The sequence below is a fragment of the Pipra filicauda genome, unplaced genomic scaffold (assembly GCF_003945595.2).
Source record: "Pipra filicauda isolate LSUMZ 115617 unplaced genomic scaffold, ASM394559v2 scaffold9_size5747161_pilon, whole genome shotgun sequence".
NCBI classification, from domain to species: Eukaryota; Metazoa; Chordata; class Aves; order Passeriformes; family Pipridae; genus Pipra; species Pipra filicauda.
In genome coordinates, this window is record NW_024105198.1 from 1,467,504 (window position 1) to 1,491,105 (window position 23,602).

Here is a 23,602-nt window from a genome sequence, read left to right on the forward strand (position 1 = left end):
CTCCACCATGGCCTATTTTGAATATGCAAATAAACCACGCACAAGGAAATTAATTCTGTTAAGTGCAAGTGGAAAAAGCAATGCCAGTTCTCATCCATTTCTGGCTGACATTTTATTTAACAGGCTACTAATTTGCCCCAGTGTCCTCAGCAGCAGCAACAACCACTTCTGTAACCTTCCATAACTCACTGCCAGCACCTTTCCCAGGAGCCAAACTGGGGAGGGCCAGTGCCTCCTCCTCCCTCCCAGAGGCAATTAGCAACGGTGAAGGTGTTACACAGCAACCTGCCCCTCGCTGTTCAATGCCACAGCTCCAGCACGGGCTCCAGGAGCCCTTGGACAGCACCCACTGACACCTCAAATGGACAGGTAAACCCCAAACCTCATCCCTCAGGCATGATCCTTCCAGGGATGCCTGAGCCCTCTTCAAACTGTTGGAACAGGGGCCCCCTGAACTCCTAAGAGAGCCTGGGCTGGAGCCCAAGCCAACCTATGCAAATCTGTGCTGCACACACCTCCCCCAGCTCCACGGACCACAGACCAGATGTTTTGGGGTGCTGTACCCCGAGACATGCACAAGCCCACTAGTGAGTGAAAGCCTGGGGGACACACACAGCTCTGCTCTGAGCCCCCATCCAGAGCCAGGACCGCTCTTGCTGTCCGTCCTGCTTGGGTTTGTCTCACTCCCTCCTCCCTCTTTTTTGATCGTCTCCAGAGCCCTGCTACGGTGTCCCAGCTGGACTGCAGGGACCAGCTCACCATCCACAGCCAGGGCAGAGACAGAGAGCAGGTCTTGGAGAGCCTGTGCTCCTGGTGCTCCTGGACCAGGCTCACGCTAAGCCTAAATGAGCTTTGCCGAGGGGGAAAAGCCCTCCTGCAGAAGTTAAGGAGGGTGTCTGGAAGGGCGTCTCAGCCCTGCAGAGAAGGGGACAGGGCTGCAGGGAGGGAGCTGCCTCTGGAAGGGGAGAGTGGGCTTGGAGCAGCCAGCTGGTCAGGGAGACCACAACCAGCATGGCTCTCCCACCAACTGCACTGCACTCTTTCTTTTTTTTCCCTCTCCTTCTCTCCAATTTATCTTTTTGACACGTTCAATGATGCTTCTGCAGACTGAAAACAATAGAGACAGAGTTTCAGCCAAGGCAATTTCAGAGCTGAATCAAAGCTAAAATAACCTAGACACAGAGCAGCTGAGCAAAGGCAACTCAGTGAGGGGGGGACAGAGCAGTGCAGGTGCCCTGTCCCCTCCACAGCTCCCACTGCCTGGCTGGCATGGGGGACAGCAAGTCCCACACAGGAGCTCAGTGTGTCTCGATCTCCCCCTTTTGCCTGCCATGCCTTCTGGACCTGGTGACAACATCTCCCCCCTCCCACGGAGGCAAGTCCCCACCCCAGTGCAAAGTCAAGCCTGGCAGCTGCAGCTGATTAAGTGCCCCCTTGCCCGGCACACAGGCTCGTGCTTCGCATAGCAAGCACCAGCGTTTGCTGTCCTGACCCTACAGCCCTGCAGAGCAACTCAAATCTTCCAGGTAGAGATTTAAATTTTTTTTTTCCCTACAGATGCTACTCTGCTGCTACGTGAAGGAGGTGGGGAGAGGGGGGATGGATGGACAGACACACGGGCGGGGAGAGACGGAGGATGAGCTGATTTCTGCCAAGTGAATATTCTAACTGGACTCCTAACAAGGAACAAGACACAATCCTCAGCATGACTCAGCCTGGAAACACATGCTGCTTCCCATCCCCACTGCCAGGACTGGCACATCCCCACTGCTCAGCCATTGTCCCACAAAGGAGCAGCCCACGGCTGTCACCCCAGCACTCACTCCAAATGCTTTTCACAGCCAGGACAGGTAAAGCCAAGCAGCTCTTGGTACATGGACAGGCTGATCATGCCAAAGGCAGCCAGGCAAAACTGGGGCTGATGCTGTACAGGACAAGCTGTGCATGGCTGACACGTTGCTTGGTCTCTCACAGACCTCCTGAAAGCAGCTGTCAGAGCCTGTCTTGTTCCAGCTCCCTGCCTCTCCAGACACACCGGTAATTCTGCTTCACCGTCCGTGTTCCCTCCTTTGTTTCTCTCTGAGAGAAAGGGTTTGAGCACCCTGAGCCTCACTGTTCTTGAAAAGCATCAAAAGCAGCAGGCAGAGCAGAGAAATGGGAGGTACAGGATTGCAAGCATCTCCCAGGGCTGGTTCAAGGACACCAAGTGCCCCCAAGTTCCTGCCAGGGGGACAGTGGTCCATACAGGACACTGTTGACATCCTGGGTCAAGCTCAGGGGGCTGGAAAAGGCAGCATTATATCCTTCTGCTCCTGCATTTTACTTGTGAAATGCCACATCCAGCTCCAGGGTTAACTGTGGGGCTGGGCAGGAGCTTCCTCAAGTGCCTTGTCTGGGTGAGCACCACATGAGCATCCGCAAGGGGTCAGTGGCTACCCCAGCCCCAGGGAGCCTGAGCCACCCCCTTGGCTCCCCAGCCAAGGCACTGTGAGCAACTGTATGCCACAGCTTGCCCAGGTGGGTGCAAACCCCCACATGGGGTGGGAGGCAACGCTCGGCTCGTGCCAGAATCTTCTAAGGGAGGTGCTTGGCATCACTTTCTTTGGGCTCTTCTCCGCCCTCCCCCCAGTCGGCTCCACCTCTCTGGGTGATACAGCCCAGTGCCAACTGACACGGGGCTGATCATCTTCCTGAGGACACGTAAATAAACCCACAGCCCTTCTCCCTCCCCAAACACCCGGGGAAAGCGTTACCCTGCTTACGATAAACGCCGTGGTGCGGAAGCCAGGGAGTGACAGCTCTTAGATGGCATGTCAGCTCCAGCTGTCCCAGGAGGACGTGTCAAACTGTCACACAGCATTAGCTGCGACACGTTTACTGCACAGCGCCCTGCAACCCACACCACCACCACGGGGCTGTGGCACAGCACCCACAGCCCCTGTGTGTGGGAGTGTTGCCTCCACTCTGGGACCTCTCCGGGCAGTCCCCTGGTCAAGGGGTGCCAGCCACTGCTTTTGTCACCTGGCTCCTTGTGTATCTTGTCCTGCAGCAGGACACCCATGGCCCGCTGGCCATGGCCTTTGATAGACTGGTGGGATCAGGCTGAAACAACCACCTGGCTGCCACTTGAGCACCAGGAGTGGGGCAGGCATGGGGGGCCTGGGTTATGGGTATGGCAGGGGGAGGGATGGAGACACCATGCTACAGGCCTGGGCCAACTCACATCCACACTGCAACAGCTCTCCAGGAACACATCCCCAGTAAGGGAGCTGGTGGTGGCAGGGAGAGCTTGGCATGGGGCAAGACACCTCCCCATGCCAGTCCTGGTGGGGCTGGCTGAGTCCCCTGACACAGCCCCAACTCCCCACCGCCATCCCCTCCCTTGCCATGTGCTATCTTGAGCTGCTGCAGCATGAAGCAAACAGATCTGCCTACACCACCACTACTTTGCCTTCACCAAGGGGGACTGGAGCAAGCCCATTTCGGGTTGAACCCTCTGCCAGGCAGCGGTGGAGTCTTGGAGGAGCTTCAGGGGAGAGGCAGCAAAGCTGGCACAGCAGCAGTGGCTCCCCTTGCCCACCCTGCCTGTTCACAGCACCACATTCCCATGCAGAGAGCCTCGCAGAGCCAGGACCGACACTGCTCCTCGTCTGCACACGGAACCACCGCCCGTGGTCTCCACAGCTGTCACCTTGGCGCTTCTGGAGAATGACAGTTCGTAGCCGCTGGTGGGAACGCGTCAGATGACTTTGTCCTGAGTCACAAGAAGTGGGAGAGAGAGCTGAACTTGGCCTCAGGATTTCGCCTCCCCTTCCTTCGCCTGCTCTCATCGACGCTTCGAGGCAGCGACTGGCCCTGGGCAGCTGCGAGGCCGGGGTTAAGCTGCTTGGGCACCAGCTGGGTTGTGGATAACACAAGAGGCAGCTGCAGTCCTGCAACACTGGGCCAGGAACGCCTCTAACCAATACTCTCGTTTTGGCCAACAGCATCAAAATCACCTCCCAGATTTTGGAGGTGATTGGCCAACAGCATCAAAATCACCTCCTTTGGTGGACAAGGAGCCACCAGCTCCTGCTGCCTCCTCGGCAAGCTCCAGGCACAGCTTCCTCCATTTCCTGCTTCAATGTCCAGATTAAAATCCTTCTGCTAGCCTATAAAAAAGGTAATCAAAGCGATAACAACAACAATCAAATGCTCTCAGCTGCCTCCTGGCAGCTGGCAGCTCGTTGTCACTGGGAGACGGGAGCTACAAGCTTTGTCCTGGGGCTAGGATGGACATCCACTTGGGAAAGCTGGGGCTCCTGGGGTGAGGAGAGACAGGTTGGGCTTTCAGCTCCCACACTGGGATGCTCCAGCACCCTCTCAGCACTCAGCTTGTTGGCAGGGAGCTGCATGGGCACTGGGGAGGAAGCTCATGGGCTTCCCCTGCTCAACCACAAAACCAATTATCTTTGTTGCAATTAAAAAGGAGGAGAGACAAAACCCTCTGACCAAGAGCCTCTGCAAATCCTGGCACCAGCGCCCACGGCAGAGGAAGGAGGAGCAGATCTCCTGGCAGAATGGCTCTGAGCCAGTTCACACCTGGGGATGGATTACCCTGCACTGTTGTGGCAATGACAGGCGGTACCAAAAATTTGCAGGACAGAGATGAGATGCTCCCAAGCCCCTGGTCACCTTCTTACAGCCCCATCAGTCCTGCTGCTGCTGCAGAGTGGTCAAGGTATTTCGGGGGCTACAGGCAACACGAGGCTCAGGGTTTGGGGCAGTTTCCAAATTGTGCCTGGGGCCACCAAGGCAGAGGCACGGTGTTGGTGACTGAGATGTGCTTCCCAGTCCTGTTGGAGGTGTGGCTGGAGGCATTGCTTACATTATGCAAGACTGGGAGATCAGAGACTTATCTGCTCCTTCACAGGCAGGGGCAAGGCTCTGCAGCCAAATCACACAGGGGTTGTGACACCCACAGGTGTTACACCCGGCCTTTGCTCTCCATGCCAAGCAGGGCCATTCCTGGGAAAGCAGCCTGTGCTGGACCTTGGGTAAGAAGCTGCTACCTCATCAGCAGAGGAGACTGCAGGAGCTGTGGTTAGCACACCTGAACTCAAGCCATTCCACAAGGACCCTCTGCTGAACAAGAGCCAGGTAAAGAAGCAAGTGATGAGACGCTGTCATCTCAAACTTCCCCACGTGCCACTGACTCTCTGGATGGGTGCCAGCATGATTCCCCCTGGCCACACGCCCCAGCCTTGCTTTATTGGTCCTGTAAAACCCACATGCAGCGGCTGGAACAGCCAGCATCCCTGCTGACACCTCATTTGCAAGAATACTGCCAGGGGCAGGTAAACACAGGCAAGTCATTAGTACCAGCGTCAGCAGAGACAATCTAACTTGGATCTTATCCTGCTGAACAGGTAGCAAGGGAAGGCACTGCCATAAACAGATCTCCTCTGAGGAGCTGAGACAAAGCAAACCCAGCATCTTCCTTTTACAGAGCCAAGGGATGGGAGCTGAGACTGGAGCATCCAGCTTCTCTCCTACCACCTTTCCTCCTTCCTGGATGAACCTACAGGATGGTCCCTGGTCTCTGGGGAACACTCTCTTCCCTTCCCCAGCTCAGACCTGGGTCCCCTCTGCGACTAGAGGATTCTGACTGAGGAAAGCACCTTTTTAAATAAATAAAAATAAATTAAATCAGTGTTCTATTGCTGTTACACGAGTGAGGCACACGCTGTGCTGTGCTGGCTGTGATCATACAAACCACCATGTGCACACCCACAGCTAACAGGGTGGGGATGCAGCTCCCAAAGTCTTTTCTCTCCACCCCAGGCAGGACCAGGTATTGAATGCCTCCTGAAAAATGTCTCTCTAATCAGTAGGGTTACAGCAGGAGCAGACCCAAGGCTCTTCTGCTCGAGTTGTCTGCACAGCCAGTGAAAAGAGGAGTCTCACGAGAGTTGCTCAAAGGTGACGTGGCAGCAGCCAGAGGAAGAATTACCAGCTGCTCCATGCACGGAATACAATTCCCATTAAAGAGAGGAGAAAAAAGAAAAAAAAAAAGGCAAAACACAAAAACCAACCGAGCACTGAAGTGCTTCAAAGTGTCCTCTATCCTAGAAGAACGGATCCTCTCTCTGCCACCGAGAACCCACAGCCTGGGAGATGCTCCGGTGCAGCCTCCTGCATCCCACCACCCACACTGCTCCTCAGAGGGTAACAAGCTGCCTTCCAGGGGGCCACAGAGAGAAATCTCCCCGGGGTCTGTGGGGTCCATGGGGTCTCTGAGGAGAGGTGTTGGGTGAAAAGCATTTTGAAGCCCTACCTCCCCCTGGAAGGATTCAAAGAGAGGGGGTCTGCAGGGTGTGGGGCAAATACTGCTGAAGCATCCCAGTGCTCCAGGCTCAGTGAGCCCCGGGCTGGACTGCCTGGGGAGAGGACATGGACCACAAACCCACAAGCCTCATGCAGCCAGGACCTGACAGACCACTTCCATGGGGAAAGGACCAGGAGAGAAGCCATATGGGGTTGTTAATTGGGCATTCTGCTAATGGGAAGGAATTAAAGGCTTCCCAGAGAGGCTATTCCTTGAGGATTGCAAAGACAGTGTAAACTCCCAGGGGATTAAATCCTGAAGAGGATATCCAACTAGCAGGGAGAGAGGAGAGGCCAGCACCATGGCAGGGATGGTGATTACAGAATTACCTGCCAGCTTTTTAAGACGATAAATGGCATGAAATTTTATACAGATAAATTGAGACTTGACAGAGCTGGAGAAATGGTCTGTGCTAGGGCAGGAGCAGCCTGTGCTCTCTGGCTGATGGCAGCACAGAAGCAAGGCACGGAGGATGGAGCAGGCAAAAAAGAGAAGCCGAGTTTGCACGGCAGAGCCCCACTGGGAGCAGGGACAGAGAAGGGACAGCGAGCACTGAGATCAGTGCTGCAAGAAACCTCAACCCCTGCTTAGCAGTCAGGTCAGGCAGCACCAACGCTGCCCCAGCACAGGAACAGGACACGCTGTTTTTCCTCTTGCAGCCAGAGAGCACAGGGATGGTTTAACCTTTGCTCCACGGGCCAGGCTGGTTCCTGTATCACTGCCTGTCCCAGACCCATGGGCACTCAGGACCTGTGGACAGCACACATGGGCTTTGCAAGAGCAAGACACAGAAGTAATTCAATACCAAAATAAGCTGAATGGCAGCAAACCTGAGAGCCATCTTGCAAGCCTGCAGAGAGCTGGCTGCCTGCCTCTCCTTCTCCAGGACTGTGGATGGCTGAGCACTCAGAGCTGGGCATTTCCCTTGCTCACTGCCACATTCCAGCCAGCACCCAGCTGTCCTCCTCACGGCCTTTCCAACCTTTGCCAACTCTGGGAAAGACCAGGCTTTGCTTCTTTTTGTTCCAAGGAAGGCTGGCCAGTTTGCCCCTCAGGTGCAGGGGTCCTGCCCCAGGCAGCTGCTTCCCGGCTCTCCTTGGCAGGGAGGGAGCACACAGCCCACTCAGGCCCCGAGGACAGGGTCCTGGGCTCCCCGTCCAAGCCACTGCCATCAGAGACATCTCCTCCGTCTCTTGGAAACGCTGCCGAGTGGGAGCTGCCACTCAGGGAGTGAGTCACGCTGCTGGGAGGGCGAGGGTGTCTTGCTGGCATGCCAGGCACTGGCTACCACTCGCCCCCCAGGACCCCCCACTCCCCCGGGGGCTGGGCACAGGGCAGAAAGCCAGGCTCTCCCCCCTGGAGCAGCATCTCCTGCAGCTGGACAGCAGCCCCACGCCTCCCACCCCACTCCACTGCGCTGGTGGAGCTGCTGAAGCACTGCAAAGCAATTCCCAGTGGCTGCTTTTCCGTGTCGTGGCATCAGGGAGAGAGGGAGCAGCCCTGGGAAAGTGGCTCTTGCAGAGACGGAGACCCTGTGTCCCACTGCATGGAGGCATCCTCTGCCCCAGCTCAGAGACTTTGGGACTAAGGGGAAACTGAGGCACGGGGGCAGGAAGGGACCTGCAGCAGGACATCACTGAGAGTGCAGAAGCTCGTGGGCAAAAGACTCTCCTGAGCCTCCTCACCCTGGGGGAGGCATCCCCCAGGATACAGGGCAGCAGGCCAGTCATCCCTCTCTGGGGACCTCCTCCTCACCCGGCCTCAAAGATAGCACAAGCTCCTCCAAAACCGATGGGATGATAAGCACCTCTTCTGAAAGGGAGCAATTACCACAAAACACAGATTATGCAAATACCTTGGTTACCAAAATGATGCTCCCTGAATTCTGAGCAGGAAAGAAAAGAGCCGTGGAGAAAATTCATTTAGCCCAGAGCTGCATCACATCTATTTAAAGTGCCGAGAGGCAGAGAGGGGCCTCCCTGGGCACAGGGGCTGTAGGAGGCCACCACAGCCCACTGACCATCACATCAGGGATGGAGATGGCATGAGGCATTTCCCTTTCCTCCCAAAGCACTTCAGAGATGTTACTATCACTCCCCTTGCAAGAGGAAACCGAGGCACAGAAGCAGGAGGCACTTGGCCAGTGAGACCCAGTGTGCAGAGAAGAGGCTGAGGTGTTGCCAAGAACAGAGCAGGGTATCCCACTGCTCCCCAGTCCCCCAGGAGTGCTCCCAGGCTGGCACTTGCTACTGTGGTGGGACGGGCTGGACTTCCAGAGTTGGCTTCGCATAGAGCTGAGGTGTGGAGAGAGGCAACAGCAGCATGGCTTTGGGGAAAAAACCTCTGTGGGATACTCAGGATGGGCTGGGACAGCAGCAGCCACGAGGTTGGTTAGGGGAGGGCTCAAGGGGAGTCCATGAGTCTCATTTCAACAGGTAGGGACTGTCCTGCCTCAGCACATGTTCCCTGGCACAGAAGCAATGGTGTTCCCTGATGTTACTGGTTCAAGAGGAGCAGGGCTCAGTGTGCCACCCACTGCTGCACAGCCCTGGCTGTGCTCAGCTGCTCCGGGCTTCCTTCTGCTTCCTTCACTGCCATGGTGGGTCAGTTTTGCAGCCCCAAGCCCTCGAGTGGGGTGCAGAGCTGGTGCCACAGCCACAGGGGTGAGAATGGCTACCCCACTGCTGAGAACACAGTGCCATCCTTTGTGGTGGCAGAGGACCCCGAGAGCCATTTCAGCTTTGGAAGGACCAGGTGCCGATTTGGAAGGACGGAGGGTAACACACACAAGAGACAAGGGCCATCAGGATGCACAGCAGGGGTGGCACCATTGCACACCGGGCCACCACATTTTCCCCAGTGCAAGGTGGGTCTAACAGCAACAGCTGATCTGATACTTCTGGCTCTCACAACGTTGCTGGAGCCACCAGACCTTCCCATGGGTCTGAGCTGCCAGCACACCCTCCCAGCCCTTAGCACGCTCACCTGCCTGGCAGCAGTCACTCAGGGTGCCTCACTGACGTCGCGCAGGGAGGAAGGACAGCTCATGACGCAGAAAATGCCAGCAGAGCCAGCCACGCTATTTCCTACCCTCACAGAGCACAGAAGCCATAAGTCAGCGGGAACGCTCTCTGCATTGATGCCAGGCAGATTTATGATAGCACAGGCACTGCTGTGCTGGTCCCAGCATCCCCTCCCGCAGCCAGCGGCAGGAACAAGTCCCCAGGGAGAGTGTTTCCATGGGCAGCACCGGTGACACCCTCCACTGCCAGCACTGTCTGGTCAGAAGGGGTGAAGCATCTCCTCCAGGGCAGGTGAGGACCCAGACTTTGCAAAGTCGCCCCTGCAGCACCAGAGGAGATGCTGGACTGCAGCAGATGAACAGCTCACCTGCTCCTGGTGTCCTGGCTGTCCTGGCATGTGGGATCCTGTGCTCCGAGGCAGCCCTTCGTGCTCCCAGTCCCGCGGGAAGACCCTGCCTTCCCTCCTCTTGTCACAGCCCCACTTTGGGCACCTTCCCAGCACAGCCTGTTTGCAAACAGCCTGCTGCAGCTCTGGCACACTCAGACAGCGCCACATATAGTCTGGTGGCATCGCTGGCCCAGGAGGCATGGGGCTCCTCCAGCTGCTGCCCTGGTGAAGGTGGACACACTGGGGACTCAGGCAGCAGGTAAGAGCCCAACCCAAACCAGCACCCAGAAGAGATGCCAAGTCACCTGAGTGTTTTCCATTTCCAGGGTGAAATGCCTGCCCATGACAGCAGTTGCATCTCAAAATCCATCTCTGGATTTGAGTGCCCCAATGATATTTCCAGTTTCTTCCCACACCCAGGGAGAGATGGATCTTGCCCCTGCAAGCCCTTGCCTGGCTGCCCAGCCCTCTCCCAATCCTTTCTTGCCCCCGGACAGATCTTCTCCACCGCAGAAATCTCTCCGTGGTGCCTCTGCACTCCTGCAATGCCAGAAATTGCTCGCAATGATGTGTGTGTTGGATTTGCTTTTGATCAGCAAAACCCCAATTTGTCCTCATCTCCCCTCCCATCCTGAGCTCACATCACCTCAGGAAAGACAGAAAGTTAAATTCACAGACAAGGTAAGACAAGCCAGATGCCTCCTGCTAGTGTAACCACAGCAAACAGCACAGGCACTTCACAGTTCCCCTGAGACACCAGCAATCCCACCTGCTGCCAGTACGGCTCCTGACTTCTCTCAATTAGCTCTAAGTCTCTTACTCTTTCCCAAAATCAAGCATCCTGTGCTCTGCTGTGGGCAGGAGCCCTGCTGATGCTGCTGGCATCTCCCACTGACATCAGCTGGCCTCAGGAAGTGTCCTGGCACACACTCCATGTTTTGCTGATGGGGATGAAGGCAGAGATCCCGGTTGCCTCCTCCTGTGACCACACAGCAATGCCACAGGGGCTTTCTGCAGGCACCCCAACCCCCCAGCTGCCCACACACCACCCATCTCCCCAGGCCAACAACCTGCAGCCTGTATTTTTGCTACTCTCAGGAAAAACAGCTCAGGCATTCAGGCAGTAAGATGACCCTGGGCTGTACCTGAACTTTTCCAGGCACCATCATGGTTCTCTGGAGATCTGCCTGTGGGCACTGCCTTCCCACTGCTCTCTCCACCTGCATGCAGAGCTGCCTGGAATTCCCTGTACTGACCATAGTGCTCTTCAGGTGGGCAAGTCCCCCCATTACAGCCCAACAGGAGCAAGCAACAAGAAAGATGAAGAGAAGGGGATGGGTGCTCAAAGGTGTCTGCTGACAGCGACAGGATGCAAGGGAGCACTGAAACCTTGGAAATAGAGAGGCAGAGCAAGGAAATATGACCTGAAAGAGACAGTTAAGCCTCCAGAGAGGAAATGCGTGGCAGGGACTGAGGCTGGCTATCCACACAGGGAGGCAGACCCACCTGATCCACCCAGTGCCCTTCTCTCACCTGTTCCCAGAAGAGCAGAGCACCCATTGGATCAGGCTGGGAAGCAGAGCTGCCTGCAGTCCTGCCAGGTCTCTACAGGCATTTCAGCTGGTTTGTCACAGCACTCATGGTACGACGGCAGAAGGATATTGGCTACACCACAGCAGCTGCCCTTCCTGCATCTCTTTTAGCACTGCTCCTCTCCATAACTCCCTTAATATTACATGCCTCTATCAAGAGTCCTTTTAGACCAGCAGCCTGAGTTGCTTGGAAACTGTTTGCTGCAGCGACCGACAGCCACTGCCGGGAGGGCTCAACGCCAGCCCACTCCCCAGGGCTGCCAGCGTGGAACCTGAGGGAACAGCCACGCTCCCCTTCCTGGCATGTGCTGGGAGCCAGAGGAAGTGGAGATGAGATGGGAGCAGCTCCAACACGCACCAGGGATGAAGGAGCCAGGAAAGGCTTGGGGACCATGAGGCTTGGTTTAGGACTTGGAGATCCTACAGCTGCGCTTCAGAACGTTCCTGGCCAGAGGGGAAGGGCGAGCTTCCAGAACAACATTCATGGAAAACGTGCTCAGCCTCACAAGATTCGTTTGGCCAAATCTGGACATTGAATTCAATCACTGAGAAGTGAGAGAGAGGATTTTGCTTTATGGACAAGTACTGCTGTGGCCTTAATGGTGAAATCAGTTACTGACACCTCCATAATATTCTATGAATAATTAGGTATCTCTTCCAATTTATGGCTTACCATAAAGTACTGCTACAGTTTTGGAGACAGTACTTTTTATTTTTTTATACTGTAGCACTGACAAAAAGCATATTTTATTGCAGGAGTGGCAGTGTAAGTATGTTTATCCATCGGCCAGGATTCTGTGGTATACTTTCCTCTCTAATGGCTGTACAAACATATATACATCCCAGATTTATACCCAGATTTTCCATACTTTGCTTTGCAATTTACATAATATGCGAAAACTTCTATATAAAATGGAGAAGAGCACGGAGCTGTTCCTGCCAACCCAGCCGCTGGAATTCGGCGCTTCCCCGTCTCGCGCCGCTCGTGTTTCCCCACAGTGACAGCGTTCCAGGGATTCTGGAACTGCCTTTGGGATCCCACCTTTTAGCTATGCGCTCCCAGGGAGAACGAAGGCTGAAGGGGAGGTGGATGAGGCCCCCCAGGGTCAGCTCAGCACGGGAATCCCCAAGGGAAGAAGCACGAGGGGAGCGGGTTCTGCCAACGCTGGTGAAACGCATCGCCAACACTATCCCACCTGACAGCTTCCTCCATTGCCCTGGTGAAGCACTGCCTTTTCTTCTCAAAAAACATTGTGGAATTAGAAGCCTGATTGATATGAATATGTAACAACGCTGCTTTATTAATAGCAGCTGCATTATCAGTTTGCTCCCTGCTATTGGCAGGAGATCTGGGACAATATGTGGTTTGAAAACTAAAGAGAAATGCAACCCGCAAAGGCAGCAGCAGAGAGATAATTTCATTCCTTTTCCCGGGGAGCTGGCCAGGGAGACACAAACACGATGGTCACGGATGCATCGCATCACTCCTTCTGCCTGGTCATGGGAACAGGCACTGGGACGGCTTCACAGTGTGGATGGTCCTGAGCACACCCGCAGCCATCTGCAAGAGGATCTGCATTCAGTGCCCCCAGCACAGGCAAGAGACACCCCTCCAAGGCAGGGACCACCACAGCCAGCTGTAACCTCTGCAAATTGATGTCATTTGGTACAGAGCATCACGCAGATCTCCCTGGCACGGGCAATAAACTGCCTTCGCAGTTTTCTTTCCTTACTCCCCCCCCATCACCACCCCGGAGGCTTAAATGAAAACAAGATTACAAAGGAGATTGGATTGGACATACATCTCGTGTGCTATTTTAGCTGTAAATTATGCCAGCTTCATAAAACCCCAACTGTTCTTCCCCGAGATCCCTGCATAGATTGGCTGGCGAAGATCAAGCAACCGGCGCTCGCTGCGGGCAGGCATTGTCTAGAAAAATGCTGATAGGGTCCAAGCAGGAGCAAGATCTTACAGTGCTACATATATATATACACACACACACTCGCATTTATATGCAGGTACACACAGGCATGAGCTTCCCATGCCCATTGATTAGCCAAACAGTGACACACACAGAGATCTTACAAGCCCCTGTCCACCGGGCTTTGGCCACCTGACCGTACGGATCATCTGTGCTGCTTCAGCTGCCTGTGCCAACACAGCTGATGCTTTCCTCAGCCTTAGCTAATCCCAGGAGAGCAAAGCATCAGGCAGCATAGTCCAAAGCAAGGCTGGGTGCAAGGTATGGGATGTGGAGCCGTGCTCTGTGATGCTGCACGGAGTGAGTGTGAGTTAGCACACGTGGTGAGGGGAGCAAGGCTTGCTGCTGTGGCAGCCACAGGGCTCCCAGCCCTGGGCAAGGCTGGAAAACAGGGCTCTGCAGCACCAATGCAAAACAGCCATAGCCCAAACTTTGCTACAGCAAACCTGGCAAGAGGTTTTGCAATTCCTCTCACGAGCATCACTGCACCTTGGCTGTGCTCCACGACCCTGGAGGACAGAGCAGCCAGGCTCCCAGCACACAGTGCTGCTTCAGGGAGAGTAGCGGTGCTGCCCAAAGCTGGAAGGACAACAGCTTGGTGCACACTCAGCTCCAGTCCCCTCTCCTAAGGTGCTACTAACACCTTCTCCCCCCCATCAGGGAGTGGTTCCATGCTGTGCTGCCTGTGATGTGAAGGCACGTGCAGTGCAGGCACCTTGGCAACCAGGACCTTGAGCAGCAAGCCACCACTTGGCTGCTACAAGCACTCTACCACCTCCAAGAGCCACTCTGAGCCCCAAAGAGATGAAGTCAGTGAAGCCCCCAGAGCCCACAGGAAAACCTCCTTCCCCCAACAGCCGTTACCTGGCGGGAGACAGCTCGAGAGTGGCAGCACACTTTGCCTTTCCCCGAGCAGGCACGGCAGCGAGCTGTCTGCCCTGTCACATTCCCATGGCTCCAGCTGCTCAGAGCTCAGCCAGGTCCCACCACACTTCCCACATGTGTGGGCTCACAGCCTGCACCACCAGCCTGGGGTATGCACACAAGGAAAAGCTCTCCCTGGCAGGACGGGTCCAGCCGGTCTCATCCATCTTCCTCAGTCCCTCTGGGCAATGCTACAGCAGATTTAGTTTTGTACATCTATCCCAAGTCTCCCACGTGAAGAATCCCTGCAGGGTCAATGACCTTTGAGGAGACCCCACAATCTGTGGGCAGACATCTGCATATCTTCCCCAGAGAAAAGGTACAGCCAAGCAAAGAGGCAATGGAACCTGGCAGAGGTCCTGTATCCCAGTGTCACGCATTAGGAAGAAAGGAACAGACGCCCAGGAGAGGTAAGGGCAGCACGATAATGCTGGTCAAATGCAAAGGGTCCATAACCAAAGACCCCAGGGTGTCTCACTTTGCTCTCCAGTGGAGAGCTGCACCTCCCTCACGTGGACACACACCCGTTCCCACCTGCAACAAGCCATTCCCGCACGTTCCTCCACGCCTTTCACCACCGAGACCAGGCACGGGGCTTGTCAGCCTGTGTACGTATCTATTGATACAAACCCAGGCTTCCTGGGCAATCAATAATGCTATTTAAGAGATAAGTCTTGCTATTGACTGGCTCCTGAGCCCAGCTCCTGATTAATTGAAAAGAGAGAGAGAGAGAGAATGGCGAGGGAGCTCACAAGTGTTCCCAACGTCACCAGGCGTCAGTGTGCGTGCTCAGGCTGTGCAGGCAGGGATGGATTGGGGCAGGGATGGACTGGGGGTGCTGTCTCTGTGTTACAACAGGATGGGGCTATGCAGGGACCTGTCTTCTAAGGGGGATACAAGACCACCACCAAACGTGTCTATGACCTGAGAAAGGAGTTGTGGGTCTCTCTAATCCCAGCAGGAACCACAAGGTGTGTCGAGGCAGAAACACACTGATTTTTACACAGTGGAGGATCTGTGCACCTTTGGGGAAGAAAAAAAAGGCCCATCTGTGAATGCATGTAAGCATTCACTGTGCCATGCACAAATTAAAACTGGGCATTGTGTTCCCTGAGTCCAGCTGTGGCTGTGCCAGATTTGAGGCTCTTCTACCATCCTGCACCCAGCCATGGTGTTTTGATCATCACTTTGAGTGGCTTGAAAGAGCTTTTTGGCTGCCAGGCCCTCAAAGGTGGCTCCAGCCCATCATGTCTCTGTCCTGGCTGCAGCAGTCTCTGCTCTGGTGCATGTAGGGCCTCCCCTCCTTTTTCAGAAAAGGACAACTTCCACCAGAGCAGGTCGGAGCAGGGGATGAGCAGAGCTCACCCAGTCTCACAGGGGAAAGCTGTGAAGCTGCCATCCCTCCTTTGGAGGACAGCAATCCCCTACGAGCATTTGAGGGAGAACAACAGAAGGCAGGCAGGGCACTGCTGAACCCAAAGGACAGTTCTGCCACACCAACTATCCAGAGATAATATTCATCCAGATCTGAGATTTTCAGCCCTCCGAGAAGCAAGGGCTGAACAGACCTCCAGCATGAGCCACAGAAGAAGAAACACTGTTTTAGGTAAGCTGGATCAAGTGGAAAAAATGTGTGCCTCAATAACCCAGAGGCATCTTCCAGCCCACAGCGCCCAAGGCCATGACTTTGATGAGCTGCAAGACTTGAAGGTGCCATATTTCCTTCCACGTTCCCAAGTGTTTCTCCCTGGTTGATGCGGATCCATCATCTCTGTCCCCTAATTCCAAAGCTGGAGCAACACAACAGCACCGGTGCTGTGGATGGCACATCCAAACAAGCCCTGCTCTGCCAGGGAGCAAAAGGCCCCATTGCATCAGCTCATCTCCCTCCTCCCATTGAAGGCTCTGAGACATCACCCAGCGATGCAATGGTTGTGCCCTGGGAGAGGCAGGTGGCATCAAAAAGCACCTCAGCCCTGGGAGATTTGGAGTGATTTCTGCCCAAATGGGAGAGATGGGAGCAGTTTTGCTGCAGTGGTGGGGGGCCCATTCGGTGGAAGACCCTCAGATGATCTGAGCCTTGTTCATTAGATGTACACTTTTTCACTATAAAACCCCAGTGCCTCGGGGCTGGAGCTGCCCTGGCAAATGACACTGAACTCACGGGTATGAATCAGGAGAGAAACTTGCTGATTTCAGCGGGAGAGAGGAAGGACCAGTGCTAAGGCAGAGCTGAGGATTTCTGGCTTTGTCTGTCAGTGTCAGGGTGCAGCCACCAAACAAACCATAAAAGCATCTCCCTGGTATCACAGGGCTGCAACTGGAGGTAAAATTCCAGCTCTGCAGGTCCACAGGCAAATCCCAGAGGCCTATTTACCCCCAGCATGCAGGTCAGCTCCCAAGAGCTCAGGCAGGGAAGCAAAACACGAAGGCAGCTGGTGCAGACAGCATCGTCTCACCTGACTGCTTCCCGCTTGGGGCCCTCTCCTGTGCTAGATGGGGCTTTATGCTTTGCAGTTTCAGTTCAAAGCTTAGACTGGCTTAGACCGAGACAGAAATGAGCTCCAAGCTCACTGTTGTTCACTGCAGGCATGTGGCTGCCCTCCTGCCTCAGGGAGCTTGAGGCCAACAGGTCCCTGTCCACCCTAACACGTGTCGCAGCACCTCTTTCATTCCTCAGCCTTTTCTCCAGCACCCCACTCCTTGGCTTACAGAGAGGGACCAAGCCTGAGCCCATTTTATTTGCATCCCCACTGTGCTCCCCATACCTGGCACTGCACAAACAGGATGTGCTTTTCCATCTGTTCCACGGGCCCATCCTTAACAAGTGATCTCAATTCCCCTGAGGTGGGAAAGGCTCACAGGCAGCCGAGTGAGCTGCTGGGAGCCAGCAGCACTGGCCCTTGGGACACGGCAAGGGACACCAGGACGAGCCACAACAGCTGGGGCTGCTGCAGGGACAGCCCCTGGTGCAGCAGCGCTGGAAGAGGGAAGAGGCAGACGTGCTCCAGCTGTGGGGTGCTGGTGGCTCGGTGCTACCCATGCTGGAGCACCCAACCAGCTGCACCCCGGGGGTCCTGCAGCAATTGCCTACAGCAATGCTGAGGTCGGGGCTTCAAAGCAGTGCTGCAGCACAGTGGTGGCTGTTGCCATGCCAATCAAGCGGGCAGTTGGCACATGGAACTGCCAGATGAGGAGAGCAGCCACTCTGGTGTCCCAGGGGGCTGATTTCCCCCACAGGCTTCAGCAGCAGCATGGCAGAGCCTGAGGAGATCAGCTGCTCTCAGCACCAAGCACCAGGCACTCCTTGATGGACACAGCCCCAGAGCACCTGGAGCCCACTCCCAAACCCCCCACAGCCCTGCCACTGCCACTCTGGCCAGCAGCTGTTTGGCACTGCCCTGGTGGCTGCCTGGCCATGGCCACAGTGGAAGGAGGCAGTGAACACGGCAACAAATGCAAGGGAAATTTCAGCATCACAGAGGGGGGGGTGAGCACGGTAGGAGGTCCTCAGCCAGCAGCCAGAGAGCAGGAGGCTGCAGGCTCAGCCACACACCAGCGCTCAAAGACACAGGGACAGGGCACTGTCTGGGCAGGCAATGACTACAGGGGACGTCAGAGTGAAAAAAAAAAAAAAAAAGAAAAAAAAAAGGATGTTGTTTTGTCTGCTGCTCAGGTGCTGTGTGAACTCCTCACTGCAGGACAACATGGATGCCAGCAGCTCGCTCAGGGGCATGGATGACTATGGAGAGCTGCTAAACAGAGGAGAGCACCCTGCCCAGGTCTTGGCCCGGAACAGAGGCAGTGCCAGCCCTCCCCTGCCCTCAGCACCTGCCTCCACGCAGAGAGAGGCCACAGGCTCAGCCTCCCTTGGGCTTGACCCCAAACCATTCTTGCCCTCGAGGCAGTCTGGTGCCAGGCGAGCTTCTCACACACAGGAACGCACATCCAGCCTGCCCTGGTGCAAACCAGGTTTTCTCTCCTCCACCCTTCCCTTGTAAACATGGGGAAACTGAGGCACCTGAAGATAGAAGGTGGCACACAGGTTGTCATGATGGAAGAAAAAGGTGAGAATGTTTTCAAATTCCCCAATAGCAAGCCATCTCTCTACCAGTCCTGCTGCCGACAAGAAGGAAAACTTATCCCATCCAAATTGCTGTAGAATAGGGAAATGAGGAAAAAAACCCAAACAAGCCTCAAGCCGGGAGCCAAGAACATTCGTCTCTGTCCTTTCAGCTCAATCAGACACAATTCACGATGGCAACTGCCATGATACCAGACTAATACCAAGAACGTTGCCACCCGGGAGCATGCCAAGGTGACCTGGGGGGGAAGTGTCAGAGCTCTCTGCCCTGAGCCCCACTTTCTGTGCTCAGCCTTGTCCTGCCCAGGGGCCCCGGGATAGGGAGAGCCACCCCAGGCGTGCACGGTGCTCAGCTGCACTGATCGGATCCGGACACACGAACCCCTCGCACAGATTCCTCCTCCCGCGCACCATGTCGGGAAGCTCCCGCACACACACCGTCCCAGGGCTACCGGGGCTGCGACAGAGAGATGGGGCAGCGGGACGGCCAGGAAGGGGGCACCCCATCACCACGCCGGCACCAGCACAAGGCCACACACACGTCTCTCTCGCCGACCGTGCGGTCCGGGCTCCCACCGGGGGACGAGGCAGAGCCCTGCTCCAGCTCCTCCACGCTAGCGATGGATTCGGGGCACCCCGCGCCCGGCGAGCTGGGCATCCCTCCCGACACGCCGCGGGAGACGCGGAGCGGCCGGGACTGGGGTGGCGAGGAGGTGGCGGGGAGGGGGCGGCCGCTGCCCGCCCCTCGCAGTCCCCTTGCTCCCGCCGGAGCATCCCGGGGCAGCCGCCGAACTCCCGCGGACGGGCAGGCGCGCGGGACCGACGGGTCTCCCCGCCCCGATCCCGGGGCATCCCGGCGGGCTCCCCTCGCCCCGGGGGAGGGCTCACCTGGGGTCCGCCGCCGCCGCTCCCTCAGGAAGCCCCGCGGCTCAGGCGGGCGGCGCGGCGGGCGGGCAGGGCAGGGCACCCGCAGCCCCCCGCCGCCGCCGCCCCCATGGCCCGGCCGCCGCTCTCAGCGCTCGGACGGGCCCCGCCGCCGCCGCTGCTGCTGCTGCTGCTGCTGCCGCCGCCCTGCAGCGCCCGCCCCCGCCATGCCGGCCCGGCCCGCAGCTCCCGGCCCCGCGGCGGCGGCGAGCGCGGTGCGCGGCTCTGCGGGGCGAGGGCGGGCGGCGGCTCTGCGGGGCGGGGCGGGACGGGACGCGGGGCGGGCGGAGGCGGGCGGACCCCCCCAACCCCAGTCCGGGGGCTGCGGAGCCCGCCCGCCCCCGCCCGGGGCAGGCGGGCATCGCCCCCCGTGTCCCTGCCGGGCGCGCACGGACGGGCGCCCTCGGTGGGTACCGGAGGGCCGGGACTCCGTCAGCGGTCACCGGAGGAGCCCCTCGCCCACCTCCTCAGGCCCCCCGCGGCGTGCGCTCGGTCCGCAGCCGAAGCATCCCTCCGGTCCCTCCTGCCGGGTGTGCCCGCTCCAGCCCCGCACCGCTGGAGCCGGCCCGGGCGGGCTGCGGGCAGAGCGGCGGGCGAGCACCGCAAACCCCCGCACCTCCCGCGCCCCTTCCCGGCTCGGCAGACGGGTGCCGAGCCAGCCTGCCCAGGCGCCCGCCTGCCGTTCCCCGAGCAGCCGCCCGCTTCGGGCCGCCGCTGTCCTGCCCTGCAAGCCCCTCTCTGCCTGTGGCACTTCTCCTTGAATGCCGTTTGCCATGTTGTCACCCGCTCGCTCAACACCATGAGACTCTTCTGCGGTGCTTCGCTGGCTTTTTTGTTAATTACCTTTAGGCATTACGTACGATGTGCAAACACTGACACCTTACTCTTCGTCCCCTTTTCCAAATGCACGGGATCGTCTCCTTGCTGCTCCATAGGTAACTCCATGGTAACCACTCTCCCAATCTTGGCAGGGGGAAATCAACAAAAGCTCTTAAGGAAACTACATTATCAATGCATAAGAAGAGGCTCGTGTGTGTTTCATACGAAAAGATTGAGAAGCAAGGACTGGGAGGTAGGTTACCATGGATTTGGGGAATTCAAGTACCTTATTAGCTGGCTAATGTCCTCAAGAAAGAATAATAGATTTACAAGCTGTGAATTCCTCCTTTGAAAATCCAACTGACTTCCATTATATTGCTTTCCACGTCTTCCCATTCTATTCTTTATCAGGACTCCAAGCAACTCATTTGCTCTATACAGAAGTTGAACTTGGACATAGCTTTCTGACTCTCAGCTTTTACCAAAATTGCAGTCACACTTGCTGCCTCCCACCTATATGATCCCAGTGTTCATTCCAGGGTACCCAGCCCCACTGGTAGCTCAGTAACTCCATGCTGCTGCTCCTCCTCCAGAGCCCATAGGGAAATCCTGCCTGATCCTGGCAATCCCTTGCTCTCCATTTCATCGGTATTTTCCAAGAGCACTTTCTGACATTTCTGTTTCGGAGAGTTCTTTAGCTTTATCTGCCATAGGAAAGGGCAAAGTATGTGAATTTTCCAACATTGTCCACGGCAGATCCTGATGTAAAGAAATTAATTTTGGTTTTATGCAATGCCCTTAGAGTTTTTTAGCAGCCACAGAAAACCAACAATCCAGCACAGCACTGGCTGTCTTCCTTCTAATGGCCTTGGCATTGTCTTCATGACATGTCCTTATGCTTTAGGCATGTCACACCTTAAAACTTGTCTCATCCCAAATTTATATCCTCTCTTGTTTTCCTCGTTTGATGCAACATGCACCTTCTGAAGCTTGTCTGTTGACATCTGTCTCCATTACGTGTCTATTTTAAACCCGTTGGCATTTTTCGGCCCTTTATATACACAGCTATGAACTTTTAAAAAGTATTTCCAGAATGAAGGTTGAGAAGATATAGCAAATCTCAGAAGGTTTTCTAGATTTTAAGATCAGAATTTATTCCACACACACACACAAAAATAAGAATGCCCCTCTCTCAGCATGCCTGTTCACGAAAACATCCCTCATGAAACATAAGCTGTTCCTTGCAGAGTTTGAGAGTTTGTTTGTTTGCACCCAACTGTTTATATACACCTGTCAGTTTTCCTTTCTTTCCCTTTGGGTGCTGGTATAGAGCCTCCTTGAAAGCAGGAGGGAAGTTCCTCCGAGCAGCAGTATCATCTGTGAGAGTTTTACTCTCTAAGCTGCGTTTTTGGCCAAGTTTCCTTATTTTTGCATAGCTTATTTCCCAGAAGGCTGTTCCGGAGTTGGTGTTGGGTGAGAGTTGGGAAGCAGTGGGAAACTGTAACATGTGCAACTTGCTCCCTGTGCTGCTCACACTCTAGGAGGGAAACAGAGGGTTGTTTCTCTTCCTTAGGCACCTGAATAGTTGCTCCAGGGCTATTCTTTGCCCTCTTCAAATACTTTAAGACTCACTCCCTGGTACAATTAATTCAGAGACTGTCCTCTGGCATCTCCTAATCTACAGTGTGATGACCACACACCACATGCTGTGGGCTTGCCGTGCCCTGTGCTGCATGTCCCCAGCTCTGTGCTGCAGGATGGGACAAAGACTGCTGGGTTTGCACTGCAACACTCTCTGCTTGTGCTGGATTAGCCTCTCCTGAATTAGCTGCTTTATTGCCCTTCCTCCCCTAGGGACACTTACTGTCTCTGATGACAAGATGAAAGTTTCACAGCTGAGTGCAACATTGGAAGAGCCTCAGATGAGACTCTGCTGAGGCTTTTGATAGTCAGAAAAAAGAGCAGAATGGAGGTGAGACCAAGATAACAAACCTACACCACAGAGCTCACGGAAAGCAAGGAGCAAACTTCCGAGGGGCTCTTGTTCTCCAGTGAAATGCATAGCAGGCAGGCTACCCCCGTGCTGGAGCAAAGGAAGATGACAGAGGTATCATGGGGCCAATATACACAGCCACTAATCAAACCAGTGATGCTGCTGGTACCAGTTGCAGCTGCAAGAACACCTGCTCTAGTACAACCCTCACTGCCCCAGGAGCAGCACGCAGGCGGATCAGATGAAAACAGAAGGTGGGGAGCACAAGTGTCACCCTTGTGTAAGGGGGGCAGATGAAAAAGGCATCTGTGCATACCTGGGTTTTCTTCCTTCTCCAAGAAAAGCAGAGCAGCCCCCTCCTACTCTGTCCCTCACTCCAAGTCAGAGCGAGTAGGAGAAATCACGACTACCTGCTGCCTGTTTGGCAGTTGTCGTGGAACAAGCCTGGCAGCTGTCACGCCACATCCCTGTCGCCCGGGTATCGCTGCGCTGTCACGACATGGCAGGACTCCGGCACACCCCCCAGCCTCAGCCCTGCCTGCCCAAGGCTGGAGAGTCCTCAGGCTCCAAACCACACAAGGAGCTTCTTCTCTGGGGCGGAAATGAGCTCAGAGGAGCACAAGATCTCGTGGTGGGCTTCAGGGACCAGCATTCAACCCCAACAGCGCTGGGAGGTGAGGCAGGGAGGGAGCTCACGTTTGCTCCCGGCTTAGTGGGAAAGTCAGAGTGTTGTTGGGGTGATGGTTCAGAGTCCCTCCTGCTGAGTGTTGAGGGAAGGCTGCTATGGAGTGAACATCCCATGAAGCCAAGAAAAAATAAAATGACTTGCAGAGCCCAGTGGGGTGGGAGGCAAACAGCTCTATCAATGCTCAAGAGTGAGCAGTTTATATAAGCAACAGGCTCACCAGCTGGGAGGGGAGCAGCAGCTCAAGGGAGCAGAGCTGGGAGCAGGGGAGACCATTGCCTTTTCCAGAGGGTTTGTCACCAGCGGGCAGGACATGCTGGCATCTGGAATTATTTCAGGGGACTGTGGAGATCACAGAATCATAGAATATCCTGAATTGGAAAGGACACACAAGGATCATTGAAATCCAACTCCTGGCCCTGCACAGGACACCCCACCAATCCCACCATGTGCCTGAGAGTGTTCTCCAAACGCTTCTTGGACTCTGGCAGGTTTGGTGCCATGACCACTGCCCTGGGGAGCTGTTCCAGTGACCTCACATTGTTCCTTGTGGGAAAGCATCTTCAGCAGCCCAGGCACTGCCATACAGGTGAGACAAGGCAGCCTTTGCATGTGGCCATGTCACAGCTTTGTGTGAGAGGCAATGGACACTCCACTTCTGGCCACCACAGCAAGGTGGAGGGCTCTGGCTGGGTCTGTACAGGAGATGTCAGATCAATGCTATTGCTACAGGTGTGCCAAGGAGCCTTTCTGGTCCAGACAGACTGGGACAGCCCCAGATTCACATCTTGTGCTCCTCCCAGGACAGGGATGCTCTGTAC

The 23,602-nt window shown here is 55.7% G+C and overlaps 1 protein-coding gene across 2 annotated transcripts in view; it reads right to left on the minus strand.

Annotated features, from left to right (window-relative positions):
• Positions 1-20,146, minus strand: part of FRMPD3 (FERM and PDZ domain containing 3) — a 58,290-nt gene extending 38,144 nt beyond the window's left edge. The window contains exon 1 of one of the 2 annotated variants that reach the window (XM_039378120.1): positions 20,128-20,146. The gene's annotated coding sequence lies outside the window, so the exon portion shown is untranslated. Of the gene's footprint in view, positions 1-19,248; positions 19,332-20,127 lie in introns of those variants that run through there. The other variant, XM_027725096.2, reaches the window with a different exon arrangement.
• Between the last annotated feature and the right edge of the window lie 3,456 nt (positions 20,147-23,602).